Source organism: Scyliorhinus torazame, chromosome 14 (assembly GCF_047496885.1).
Source record: "Scyliorhinus torazame isolate Kashiwa2021f chromosome 14, sScyTor2.1, whole genome shotgun sequence".
NCBI lineage: Eukaryota > Metazoa > Chordata > Chondrichthyes > Carcharhiniformes > Scyliorhinidae > Scyliorhinus > Scyliorhinus torazame.
The window spans coordinates 148,648,721-148,661,557 of record NC_092720.1 but is presented as its reverse complement, the minus strand read 5'-3'; positions in this window follow the sequence as shown (position 1 = coordinate 148,661,557).

Genomic DNA, 12,837 nt, shown 5'->3' with positions numbered 1-12,837 from the left:
ATCCTCTTTGCTGTTGCTGTATTTTTTTTTTTTTAATTATTTTTTAAGGCGGGAACTGGAAGTTCGACCCGCGGACTTCTCGGAAGCGGCGTGCAGGGTTTGCCGGTAGGTGAGTATTTAGGTTTAAAATAACTTACCTTGCAGGGGCAATCACTTCGAGTTTCAGCGGGAGCGGAGTACAGAGGCTGCTGGTGGGTGAGTATTGAAGTTTAAAATAACTTACCTTACAGGAGCATCTACAAAGAACAAAGAACAAAGAAATGTACAGCACAGGAACAGGCCCTTCGGCCCTCCAAGCCCGTGCCGACCATGCTGCCCGACTAAACTACAATCTTCTACACTTCCTGGGTCCGTATCCTTCTATTCCCATCCTATTCATATATTTGTCACGATGCCCCTTAAATGTCCCTATCGTCCCTGCTTCCACTACTTCCTCCGGTAGCGAGTTCCAGGCACCCACTACCCTCTGTGTAAAAAACTTGCCTCGTACATCTACTCTAAACCTTGCCCCTCTCACCTTAAACCTATGCCCCCTAGTAATTGACCCCTCTACCCTGGGGAAAAGCCTCTGACTATCCACTCTGTCTATGCCCCTCATAATTTTGTATACCTCTATCAGGTCTCCCCTCAACCTCCTTCATTCCAGTGTGAACAAACCGAGTTTATTCAATCGCTCCTCATAGCTAATGCCCTCCATACCAGGCAACATTCGGGTAAATCTCTTCTGCACCCTCTCTAAAGCCTCCACATCCTTCTGGTAGTGTGGCGACCAGAATTGAACACTATACTCCAAGTGTGGCCTAACTAAGGTTCTATACAGCTGCAACATGACTGAAAGAATCTTAAATTTAAGGAATCTTAACCTGTCGAACCACGCCAAGTTTGGGGGAAGCTTAGTTGATGAATCAAGTCCTGGCGCAAAACGACAAGTTATAAGATTTGTACTATTTGTAGACTGTGTTAAGTAGTTCGATTCCTTGTATTATTCGACTGTGTATAGTTGAAGGACTTTATATCATCTCTGCTATTCGGTTATCAGTAGCACTTTGCGAATACTGGAACTCAGCAGAAATTTGCAGTATAAACCCCTCAGGTGCCAAAAAGAATTGTTTTATTTGTAGTCGCTTGATTACAATTTGAAAGTCATTTAAAAGGCAATTCGTAGACAATTCGAAGCTTTCAGAGAATTACAGACATTATCTTTCTTTGCTTAGGCAGACAGCTCGAAAGTAACTTTTAAAAGGTCAAAGTCTGGCAATGAAACATGAAGAGAGAAAGAAAGCTAATCTTCAGCTAAACTCAAACTCAAAGTCAAAAGTGGACTAACATCACTGACACAGACTGTTAGGCTGACAGAACCCCCAAAGACAATAACCCCAAAACTAAACACTAAAACAAAACTGGAGACTAGAATCAAAGGCAAAAACTGACTAAACTAACAGAAAGACAACACAGCACAACACACCTTCAAAGACAATAAAAACACAGACAACACACGAAAAACTAAACTTAACCTACAAAGACAATACTCACAAAGACAACAAAACCCAACCTAACCTAACCTAACCTAACCTAAAATGGCCGGGGGAAACTTTTCAGTTATACACTTTCATATCTGTCTTAAGTCATCTAATTACACCCCAATATAATCCTAATTGGTTTGGGTTAGACTCAAACACATTTGATTTGATGGCAAGCCGTCCATCTTCAATGTGCAACATCAGCTTTTCTGACCTAGCTGTTATCTGCATTGTGAACAATGGTGCCTTCATGTTGCTGTGTATTCAATCCCTTGGCCTTGACAATTAGCACAAGCAGTGTCAAATTATCTTGCTGTTTTAATGTCATACTGTCTTTGAAAATATGCATTTGCCAGAACAACGGACTTCAGTAAAAGTGAATTATGCTGTATAAATGGGTATTAAAAACTGGGGCTCAACATTTATGCTTAAACAGCTATCTTTTACCTATACTAGTTGTATTTGAAATACTTGGCTTCTACAATGACTTGCCAATTCTTATACTCAATGCCACGGCCAATGAAGGCAAGCATGCCGTATGCCTTCTTGACTACCTTCTCCACCTGTGTTGCCCCTTTCAATGACCTGTGGACCTGTACTCCTAGATCTCTTTGACTTTCAATACTCTTGAGGGTTCTACCATTCACTGTATATTCCCTACCTGCATTAGACCTTCCAAAATGCATTACCTCACATTTGTCCGGATTAAACTCCATCTGCCATCTCTCCGCCCAAGTCTCCAGACAATCTAAATCCTGCTGTATCCTCCGACAGTCCTCATCGCTATCCGCAATTCCACCAACCTTTGTGTCGTCTGCAAACTTACGAATCAGACCAGTTACATTTTCCTCCAAATCATTTATATATACTACAAAGAGTATATACTACAAGAGGTCCCAGCACTGATCCTTGTGGAACACCACTGGTCACAGCCCTCCAATTAGAAAAGCATCCCTCCATTGCTACTCTCTGCCTTCTATGGCCTAGCCAGTTCTGTATCCACCTTGCCAGCTCACCCCTGATCCCGTGTGACTTCACCTTTTGCACTAGTCTACCATGAGGGACCTTGTCAAAGGCCTTACTGAAGTCCATATAGACAACATCTACTGCCCTACCTGCATCAATCATCTTAGTGACCTCCTCGAAAAACTCTATCAAGTTAGTGAGACACGACCTCCCCTTCACAAAACCGTGCTGCCTCTCACTAATACGTCAATTTGCTTCCAAATGGGAGTAGATCCTGTCTCGAAGAATTCTCTCCAGTAATTTCCCTACCACTGAAGTAAGGCTCACCGGCCTGTAGTTCCCGGGATTATCCTTGCTACCCTTCTTAAACAGAGGAACAACATTGGCTATTCTCCAGTCCTCCGGGACATCCCCTGAAGACAGCGAGGATCCAAAGATTTCTGTCAAGGCCTCAGCAATTTCCTCTCCAGCCTCCTTCAGTATTCTGGGGTAGATCCCATCAGGCCCTGGGGACTTATCTACCTTAATATTTTTTAAGACACCCAACACCTCGTCTTTTTGGATCACAATGTGACCCAGGCTATCTACACCCCCTTCTCCAGACTCAACATCTACCAATTCCTTCTCTTTGGTGAATACTGATGCAAAGTATTCATTTAGTACCTCGCCCATTTCCTCTGGCTCCACACATAGATTCCCTTGCCTATCCTTCAGTGGGCCAACCCTTTCCCTGGCTACCCTCTTGCTTTTTATGTACGTGTAAAAAGCCTTGGGATTTTCCTTAACCCTATTTGCCAATGACTTTTCGTGACCCCTCCTGACTCCTTGCTTAAGTTCCTTCCTACTTTCCTTATATTCCACGCAGGCTTCGTCTGTTCCCAGCCTTTTAGCCCTGACAAATGCCTCCTTTTTCTTTTTGACAAGGCCTACAATATCACTCGTCATCCAAGGTTCCCGAAAATTGCCGTATTTATCTTTCTTCCTCACAGGAACATGCCGGTCCTGTATTCCTTTCAACTGCCATTTGAAAGCCTCCCACATGTCAGATGTTGATTTGCCCTCAAACATCCGCCCCCAATCTATGTTCTTCAGTTCCCGCCTAATATTGTTATAATTAGCCTTCCCCCAATTTAGCACATTCATCCTCGGACCACTCTTATCCTTGTCCACCAGTACTTTAAAACTTACTGAATTGTGGTCACTGTTACCGAAATGCTCCCCTACTGAAACATCTACCATCTGGCCGGGCTCATTCCCCAATACCAGGTCCAGTACCGCCCCTTCCCTAGTTGGACTGTCTACATAACTCTTGGAGTTTCAGCGGGAGCTGAGTGCGGGGGCTGCTGGTGGGTGAGTATTTAAGTAAACACTTACCTGGTCCCGTTTCTGATCCTCTTTGCTGCTGTTGTATTTTTAAAAAAAAAAGTATTTTTTAAGGCGGGAACAGGAAGTTCGACCCGCGGACTTCTGGGAAGCGGCGTGCAGGGGTTGCTGGTAGGTGAGTATTTAGGTTTAAAATAACTTACCTTGCAGGCGCAATCACTTGGAGTTTCAGCGGGAGCGGAGTACAGAGGCTGCTGGTGGGTGAGTATTGAAGTTTAAAATAACTTACCTTACAGGAGCATCTCTTGGAGTTTCAGCGGGAGCGGAGTGCGGGGGCTGCTGGTGGGTGAGTGTTTAAGTAAACACTTACCTGGTCCCGTTTCTGTTCCTCTTTGCTGCTGTTGTATTTTTTTAAAAAAAAGTATTTTTTAAGGCGGGAACAGGAAGTTCGACCCGCGGACTTCTGGGAAGCTGTGTGCAGGGGTTGCTGGTAGGTGAGTATTTAGGTTTAAAATAACTTACCTTGCAGGGGCAATCACTTGGAGTTTCAGCGGGAACGGAGTACAGAGGCTGCTGGTGGGTGAGTATTGAAGTTTAAAATAACTTACCTAACAGGAGCATCTCTTGGAGTTTCAGCGGGAGCGGAGTGCGGGGGCTGCGGGGGAAGACACCGGCTTCTTATACTTCGCCTTCAGGGCGGAGCTTGAGGTCAACGGCCAACCAGGACCCGGGATCTGTCAGCCAATGGCATTAGGGCTTCCAGTCCCACATGACCCCCAATACATACTACCACATTCACCCCTTGTCAAAAATGAACCCGGCGGGGTGATGCTTCGTATGGTGGTAAGGGTTTACAGGGCTGGTCCTGGGAGGATAGAACATGCACATGGTAGTACATTATTGGACAGTTTCGTCCTGTTGCAACTATTTACAGAGGGTATAGGAAAAAAACAAAATGTTCTTTGAACAGTCCATCTTTGTTTTACATCGACGCCACGAGTCGGTCGGGCGGTCTGGTTGTCCGCGTCGATCGCCTCGGCCCCGGCGGTGGTGGTGGTGCTTGTACCAGTGCTGTCGCCTCTAGGAGCTGTACGGTTTCAGCTGTCGGTGCAAAGGGCACTGATCCTCCTGGGAAGGGGGCGGTCGCGGGGTGCGGCGGTGGCAGGAAGGGGGGCGGTTGGGTTGATGGTGTCGGGGGGGTGTGCGTGGTGCCAGCGGGCGCCAGATCCCGCAGGGAGACCGTGTCCTGTCGGCCGTCGGGGTACTCCACGTAGGCGTACTGGGGGTTTGCGTGGAGGAGGTGAACCCTTTCGACCAACGGGTCCGCCTTATGTGCCCGCACATGCTTTCAGAGCAGGATGGGTCCTGGGGCCGCCAGCCAGGTCGGCAGCGACGTTCCAGAGGAGGACCTCCTAGGGAAGACAAGGAGACGCTCGTGAGGCGTTTGATTAGTGCTTGTACATAATAACGACCGGATGGAATGGAGAGCGTCCGGGAGGACCTCCTGCCACCGTGAAACTGGGAGATCCCTGGACCGTAGGGCCAGTAGGACGGCCTTCCAGACTGTGCCGTTCTCCCTTTCTACTTGCCCGTTCCCCCGGGGGTTGTAGCTGGTCGTCCTGCTTGAGGCTATGCCCTTGCTGAGCAGGAACTGGCGCAGCTCGTCACTCATGAAAGAGGACCCCCTGTCGCTGTGGACGTATGCGGGTTAACCGAACAGTGTGAAGATGCTGTTCAGGGCTTTGATGACTGTGGCCGCGGTCATGTCGGAGCAGGGAATGGCAAAAGGGAAGCGGGAGTATTCGTCCACTACATTAAGAAAATATGCGTTGCGGTCGGTGGAGGGGAGGGGCCCTTTGAAATCGAGACTGAGGCGTTCAAAGGGGCGTGAAGCCTTAATCAGGTGCGCTCCATCTGGCCTGAAAAAATGCGGCTTGCATTCCGCGCAGATGTGGCAGTCCCTTGTGACTGTACGGACCTCTTCTAAAGAGTATGGGAGATTGCGGGACTTGATGAAGTGGTAAAACCGAGTGACCCCCGGGTGGCAGAGGTCCTCGTGGAGGGTTTGGAGGCGGTCAATTTGTGCGTTGGCACATGTGCCGCGGGTTAGGGCATCGGACGGCTCGTTCAGCTTTCCGGGCCGGTACATGATCTCATAGTTGAAGGTGGAGAGCTCGATCCTCTACCTTAAGATCTTGTCATTTTTAATTTTGCCCCGCTGTGCATTATCGAACATGAAAGCTACCGACCGTTGGTCAGTGAGGAGAGTGAATCTCCTGCCGGCCAGGTAATGCCTCCAATGTCGCACAGCTTCCACTATGGCTTGGGCTTCCTTTTCCACTGAGGAGTGGCGGATTTCTGAGGCGTGGAGGGTTCGGGAGAAAAAGGCCACGGGTCTGCCCGCTTGGTTAAGGGTGGCCGCTAGAGCTACGTCGGAGGCGTCGCTCTCGACCTGGAAGGGGAGGGACTCGTCGATGGCGCGCATCGTGGCCTTTGCGATGTCCGCTTTGATGCGGCTGAAGGCCTGGCAAGCCTCGGTCGACAGAGGGAAGGTCGTGGTCTGTATTAGGGGGCGGGCCTTGTCTGCGTACTGGGGGACCCACTGGGCGTAGTACGAAAAGAACCCCAGGCAGCGTTTCTGGGCTTTTGGGCAGTGCGGGAGGGGAAATTCCATGAGTGCGCGCATACATTCGGGGTCGGGGCCTATTATCCCATTGCGTACTATGTAGCCCAGAATGGCTAGCCGGTCGGTGCTAAAAACGCACCTGTCCTCGTTGTACGTGAGGTTCAAGGCTTTGGCGGTCTGGAGGAATTTTTGGAGGTTGGCGTCGTGGTCCTGCTGATCGTGGCCGCAGATGGTTACATTGTCGAGATACGGGAACGTGGCCCGTAACCCATGTTGATCAACCATCCGGTCCATCTCCCGTTGGAAGACCGAGACCCCGTTTGTGACGCCAAAAGGGACCCGTAGGAAATGGTATAATCGCCCGTCTGCCTCGAAGGCTGTGTACTTGCGGTCACTTGGGCGGATGGGGAGCTGATGGTAGGCGGACTTGAGGTCCACGGTGGAGAAGACTTTATACTGGGCAATCCGATTGACCATGTCGGATATGCGGGGGAGAGGGTACGCGTCTAGTTGTGTGTACCTGTTGATGGTCTGGCTATAGTCAATGACCATCCTTTGTTTCTCCCCTGTCTTCACGACTACCACCTGCGCTCTCCAGGGACTATTGCTGGCCTGGATTATGCCCTCCTTTAGTAGCCGCTGGACTTCGGACCGAATGAAGGTCCGGTCCTGGGCGCTGTACCGTCTGCTCCTAGTGGCGACGGGTTTGCAATCCGGGGTGAGGTTCGCAAACAAGGACGGGGGTTGCACCTTGAGGGTAGCGAGTTGCACGTGGCTGGGGGGTCACAAGATGGCGGCGGGGGTGGACAAAATGGCCGCCCCCATGCGCCGTACAGGTCGGGGGCGGTCCAAGATGGCGGCGCCCCTCCTCCCCTCGTGGTGGTCGGGACCCAAAATGGCGGCGTCTGCGGGTCGCACAATGGCGCCCCTCCTCCCCTCTTGGTGGTCGGGACCCAAAATGGCGGCGTCTGCGGGTCGCACATGGTGTGCTGGGGGGTCTGGGGAGCGCTAGGGCCGCGAGCACTAGGACCGCGCGGAGCTCCCTCACCGCGAGCGCTAGGACCGCGCGGAGCTCCCTCACCGGGGACAGCGGTGGTCGGGGCACAAGTCGGCGGTGCCGGTGGGTCAGGCGTGGGGCCGCGAGCGCAAGGAGCGCGAGGAGCTCCCTCACAGGGGACAGCGGTGGTCGGGGTCCAAGTAGGTGGCGCCGGTGGGTCAGGCGTGGGGCGCGGGACGGGGGTGAGGGTGGCGTTAGGAACGCGAAAAACCCCCTCCTCTCCGTGGAGAGTGTTGGCCGGGACCCAAAGCGGTAGCGCCGGCGGCGGGTCGTACATGGGCTGCGGGGAGGGGGGTTGGGGAGCGTAGGCGGCGTGCAGGGCTCCCAGTTCTCCCGGGACCGCGGTGGTCGAGACCCAGAGCGGCTGCGCCTGCGGGTCGCACATGGCGTGCTGGGGGGGTTGGGAGGCATAGACTGCTTGTAGGGCTCCCTGTGGCCCCGGGACGGCGGCGACCTCGCGGGATCGGCACACAACCGCATAATGGCCCTTTTTCCCGCAGCTTTTGCAGATGGCTGCGCGGGCCGGACAGCGCTGTCGGGGGTGTTTCGCCTGGCCGCAGAAATAACAGCGGGCGCCCCCGGTGCGACTCGGCGTTTGGACTGCGCAAGCCTGTGGGGTGTCCGGGGGGGTAGGGGGTTTGCCGCTACGGGTACGTACGGGGCCCAATGGCCTGCCGCGCGGTCGGGGCCGTAGGCGCGGGTATTACGCGCGGCCACGTCTAGGGAGGCTGCTAGGGCCCATGCCTCTGAGAGTCCTAGCGACTCTTTTTCTAGAAGTCTTTGGCGGATTTGGGAGGATTGCATACCTGCCACAAAAGCGTCGCGCATTAACATGTCCGTGTGTTCGTTTGCATTCACCGACGGGCAGCTGCAGGCTCGTCCCAAAATCAGCAGCGCGGCGTAGAACTCGTCCATCGATTCTCCGGGAGCTTGCCGTCTTGTCGCGAGCTGGTAGCGAGCGTAGATTTGGTTAACTGGGCGAACGTAGAGACTTCTCAGTGCTGTGAACGCCGTCTGGAAATCGTCGGTGTCTTCAATGAGGGTGAAAATCTCCGTGCTCACCCTCGAGTGCAGGACCTGCAGTTTTTGTTCGTCTGAGACTCGGCCGGTGGTCGTTCTGATGTAGGCCTCGAAGCAAGTCTGCCAGTGTTTGAAGGCTGCTGCCGCATTCACTGCGTGGGGGCTGATCCTCAGGCATTCTGGAATGATCCTGAGCTCCATAGTCCTTTTTAGGCACGCTTAATAAATTGTAGCGCACAAAGACTCCGTGAGACGAGTATAGTGAAGTCGATGAGGCTTTATTAAGCGTGTCTGTTCCCCAGCAGCTCGATAGTAAACTGGCCTGCGGGGGAAGACACCGGCTTCTTATACTTCGCCTTCAGGGCGGAGCTTGAGGTCAACGGCCAACCAGGACCCGGGATCTGTCAGCCAATGACATTAGGGCTTCCAGTCCCACATGACCCCCAATACATACTACCACAAACAGGAAGTTCGACCCGCGGGCTTCTGGGAAGCGGCGTGCAGGGGTTGCCGGTAGGTGAGTATTTAGGTTTAAAATAACTTACCTTGCAGGCGCAATCACTTGGAGTTTCAGCGGGAGCGGAGTACAGAGGCTGCTGGTGGGTGTGTATTGAAGTTTAAAATAACTTACCTTACAGGAGCATCTCTTGGAGTTTCAGCGGGAACGAAGTTCGACCCGCGGACCTCTGGGAAGACCTTCACCAATAAATTCTGGTGGAGAGGAAACCCGAGACACTACACGTGTAGTGTCTCCCACCCGCCCTCCTCCTCTAACCTAATAATAAAACATATTGGTGTGAGGTAAGTACCATATTGTATTATTATTATTATGTTTCTTAAATTTAGTTGTTAGCCAGATCTTGGTTGAAAGTTAGAGGGATGACAGGGAAGGGAGTGCAATGTTCCTCCTGCAGGATGTTTGAGGTGAGGGATGCCGTTAGTGTCCCTGCTGATTTTACCTGCAGGAAGTGCTGCCATCTCCAGCTCCTCCAAGACCGAGTTAGGGAACTGGAGCTGGAGTTGGAAGAACTTCGGATCATTCGGGAGACAGAGGGGGTCATAGATAGCAGCTTCAGGGAATTAGTTACACCAAAGGTTGGAGATAGATGGGTAACTGTAAGAGGGACTGGGAAGAAGCAGTCAGTGCAGGGATCCCCTGCGGTCGTTCCCCTGAGAAACAAGTATACCGCTTTGGATACTTGTGGGGGGGACAACTTACCATGGGTAAGCCATGGGGTACGGGCCTCTGGCACGGCGTCTGTCCCTGTTGCTCAGAAGGGAAGGGGGGAGAGGAGCAGAGCATTAGTAATTGGGGACTCGATAGTCAGGGGCACAGATAGGAGATTTTGTGGGAGCGTGAGAGACTCACGTTTGGTATGTTGCCTCCCAGGTGCAAGGGTACGTGATGTCTCGGATCGTGTTTTCCGGGTCCTTAAGGGGGAGGGGGAGCAGCCCCAAGTCGTGGTCCACATTGGCACGAACGACATAGGTAGGAAAGGGGACAAGGATGTGAGGCAGGCTTTCAGGGAGCTAGGATGGAAGCTCAGAACTAGAACAAACAGAGTTGTTATCTCTGGGTTGTTGCCCGTGCCACGTGATAATGAGATGAGGAATAGGGAGAGAGAGCAATTAAACACGTGGCTACAGGGATGGTGCAGGCGGGAGGGATTCAGATTTCTGGATAACTGGGGCTCTTTCTGGGGAAGGTGGGACCTCGACAGACAGGATGGTCTACATCTGAACCTGAGGGGCACAAATATCCTGGTGGGGAGATTTGTTAGTGCTCTTTGATGGGGTTTAAACTAATGCAGCAGGGGCATGGGAACCTGGATTGTAGTTTTAGGGTACGGGAGAATGAGAGTATAGAGGTCAGGAGCACAGATTTGACGTCGCAGGAGGGGGCCAGTGTTCAGGCAGGTGGTTTGAAGTGTGTCTACTTCAATGCCAGGAGTATACGAAATAAGGTAGGGGAACTGGCAGCATGGGTTGGTACCTGGGACTTCGATGTTGTGGCCATTTCGGAGACATGGATAGAGCAGGGACAGGAATGGGTGTTGCAGGTTCCGGGGTTTAGGTGTTTTAGTAAGCTCAGAGAGGAGGCAAAAGAGGGGGAGGTGTGGCGCTGCTAGTCAAGAGCAGTATTACGGTGGCGGAGAGGATGCTAGATGGGGACTCATCTTCCGAGGTAGTATGGGCTGAAGTTAGAAACAGGAAAGGAGAGGTCACCCTGTTGGGAGTTTTCTCTCGGCCTCCAAATAGTTCTAGGGATGTAGAGGAAAGGATGGCGAGGATGATCCTGGATAAGAGCGAAAGTAACCGGGTAGTTATTATGGGAGACTTTGGGCGACCCCCCGCCGGGTCGGAGAATGGCCGTTGGCCGCCGTGAATCCCGCCTCCGCCCCCGCCGAAGCCTCCGGTACCGGAGATTGGGTGGGGGCGGGAATCGGGCCGCGCCGGTTGGCGGTTCCCCCGCTCAATTCTCCGGCCCGGATGGGCCGAAGTCCCGCCCAGAAATTGCCTGTCCCGCCGGCGTAAATTAAACCTGGTATTTACTGGCAGGACCAGGCGGCGTGGGCGGGCTCCGGGGTCCTGGGGGGGGCGATCTGACCCCGGGGGTGCCCCCACGGTGGCCTGGCACGCGATCGGGACCCACCGATCCGTGGGCGGGCCTGTGCCGTGGGGGCACTCGTTACCTTCCGCCTCCACCACGGCCTCCACCATAGCGGAAGCGGAAGTGACTCTCCCCTCTGCGCATGCGCCGGGAAACTGTCAGCGGCCGCTGACGCTCCCGCGCATGCACTGCATTTCCGCGCCAGCTGGCGGGACAACAAACGCCATTTCTGCCAGCTGGCGGGGCGGAAATCCCTCCGGCGTCGGCCTAGCCCCTCAATGTTGGGGCTCGGCCCCCAAAGATGCGGGGCATTCCGCACCTTTGGGGCGGCGCGATGCCCGTCTGATTGGCGCCGATTTGGGCGCCAGTCGGCGGACATCGCGCCGTTGGGAGAGAATTTCGCCCCTGAACTTTCCAAATATTGACTGGAAAAGATATAGTTCGAGTACATTAGATAGGTCGTTTTTTGTACAGTGTGTGCAGGAGGGTTTCCTGACACAATATGTTGACAGGCCAACAAGAGGCGAGGCCACGTTGGATTTGGTTTTGGGTAATGAACCTGGCCAGGTGTTGGATTTGGAGGTGGGAGAGCACGTTGGGGACAGTGACCACAATTCGGTGACGTTTACGCTAGTGATGGAAAGTGATACGCTAGTGATATACACCACAGGGCAAGAGTTATAGCTGGGGGAAGGGCAATTATGATGCCATTAGATGTGACTTGGGGGGGATAGGTTGGAGAAGTAGGCTGCAAGTGTTGGGCACACTGGATAAGTGGAGCTTGTTCAAGGATCAGCTACTGCGTGTTCTTGATAAGTACGTACCGGTCAGGCAGGGAGGAAGGCATAGAGCGAGGGAACCGTGGTTTACCAAAGAAGTGGAATCTCTTGTTAAAAGGAAGAAGGAGGCCTATGTGAAGATGAGGTGTGAAGTTTCAGTTGGGGCGATGGATAGTTGTAAGGTAGCGAGGAAGGATCTAAAGAGAGAGCTAAGACGAGCAAGGAGGGGACATGAGAAGTATTTGGCAGGAAGGATCAAGGAAAACCCAAAAGCTTTCTATAGGTATGTCAGGAATAAGCGAATGACTAGGGTAAGAGTAGGACCAGTCAAGGACAGGGATGGGAAGTTGTGTGTGGAGTCTGAAGAGATAGGCAAGATACTAAATGAATATTTTTCGTCAGTATTCACTCAGGAAAAAGATAATGTTGTGGAGGAGAATGCTGAGACCCAGGCTATTAGAATAGATGGCATTGAGGTACGTAGGGAAGAGGTGTTGGCAATTCTGGACAGGCTGAAAATAGATAAGTCCCCGGGACCTGATGGGATTTATCCTAGGATTTTCTGGGAGGCCAGGGAAGAGATTGCTGGACCTTTGGCTTTGATTTTTTATGTCATCATTGGCTACAGGAATAGTGCCAGAGGACTGGAGGATAGCAAATGTGGTCCCTTTGTTCAAAAAGGGGAGCAGAGACAACCCCGGCAACTATAGACCGGTGAGCCTCACGCCTGTAGTGGGTAAAGTCTTGGAGGGGATTATAAGAGACAAGATCTATAATCATCTAGATAGGAATAATATGATCAGGGATGGTCAGCATGGCTTTGTAAAGGGTAGGTCATGCCTCACAAACCTTATCGAGTTCTTTGAGAAGGTGACTGAACAGGTAGACGAGGGTAGAGCAGTTGATGTGGTGCATATGGATTTCAGTAAAGCGTT